The sequence below is a fragment of the Primulina huaijiensis genome, chromosome 7 (assembly GCF_012295235.1).
Source record: "Primulina huaijiensis isolate GDHJ02 chromosome 7, ASM1229523v2, whole genome shotgun sequence".
NCBI classification, from domain to species: Eukaryota; Viridiplantae; Streptophyta; class Magnoliopsida; order Lamiales; family Gesneriaceae; genus Primulina; species Primulina huaijiensis.
In genome coordinates, this window is record NC_133312.1 from 23583500 (window position 1) to 23584800 (window position 1301).

General features: G+C 32.0%; 1 long non-coding RNA gene across 1 annotated transcript in view; it reads left to right on the forward strand.

Moving 5' to 3' along the window:
- Positions 1-411: 411 nt before the first annotated feature.
- The window catches only part of LOC140980445 (uncharacterized), a 1554-nt gene continuing 664 nt past the window's right edge, over positions 412-1301 (forward strand). Inside the window, exon 1 of the long non-coding RNA XR_012175949.1 lies at positions 412-1125. This is a non-coding gene — a long non-coding RNA (uncharacterized lncRNA). The remainder of the gene's footprint in view (positions 1126-1301) is intronic.

Genomic DNA, 1301 nt, shown 5'->3' on the forward strand with positions numbered 1-1301 from the left:
AGGTGGCCGTATGCCTACTGTTTTTTAGAACATTATAGATACTAAGCCTAAATATCTAATTCTTCCAGTTCATTTAAATATTTTATGTAACACTTCTTTTATATCATATTCAAACTCGAACTCAAACTCAAAATCCACAAGTTATTGCTCCTCTTCATCTGTGAATTTTACTTGCATCTTTAACATTTGTCTCAACATCTTCATCTCAACCATCAACAATCCAACCTTGTGCCATAGTTGCTTCAGTAGCAACTAGCACATCCACTCATTTTTTCTTCTTGCCTTCTCTTCTTGTTGAAGATCTTGGTATTGAATTGAACATAGACTAAATTGCTCAACCTTCTGATATCTATTCTATTTTTTTTCTTTGTATAGATCTACATCGAAAAAAAACATTAATATTGAATACATATTAAAAATTTTAATAGTAAGTCACAACAAATAATTAAGTACTTACTCCTTCAAAAGTACTCAAATTTCTTTCACAACCAAAATAACTTGTAGTTAAAGAAAAAAAAATTTGACCATTTTGTACAATTTAGGTACACCATTTCCATAAAGACGCCACCATCCAACTAAATAAACAAATGAAACAATGATAATTAGCAAACCAAAAAACAAGCAATAAAAATTACAAAATAAAGTTAGTTGTAACCTGGATCTTATTTCTTTTATGTACACTGCCTTTGCCAATGCTCTTCCAAATCCAAACTCTTTGTAGATATACTTCAACAACTCCACATTTACTACCTCGCTTGGCTATCAATATCTCGAGAAAGAATGATTTGACACATGTGAAAAGTCCATTCGCGTCCACTTCTTCACTTCCTATGCTCCGGTCGTTTAAAGAGTAATAAGGGTTCAAGTGGTAGGCGGCCAAATGTAGTGGACTATCAAGCCGATTACGATTTATCTCATCAATAATATCAATAATCGGACGATAGTGGAGCTCTTTTTTTTTAAAAAAAATCCACTTTAATCTCATCTATCGTTCTAATTAATTCACCATACACAAAACCCACATACGGTTTCTTTTCCCCATCAACATGACGAATTACCTTAGCTAAAAGAGCAAAAACCTTCAAGCAAAAACTAACTCCATTCCAAAAAGAGACACTCAAAGAGGTATTATATGTCGTTTTTCCCTTTTACACTCTTTGAATGTTTGCAACATTTCATTCTTCACTAGAAACCATAGCTTTCAATTCATTTTTCTTCTCTATCAAGCTTTGTAAAGTTCAAAAAGTGGTTACAAATCTTGTTATTCTCAACCTCGCAATGTCTCTTTTTTTTTTTTTTTT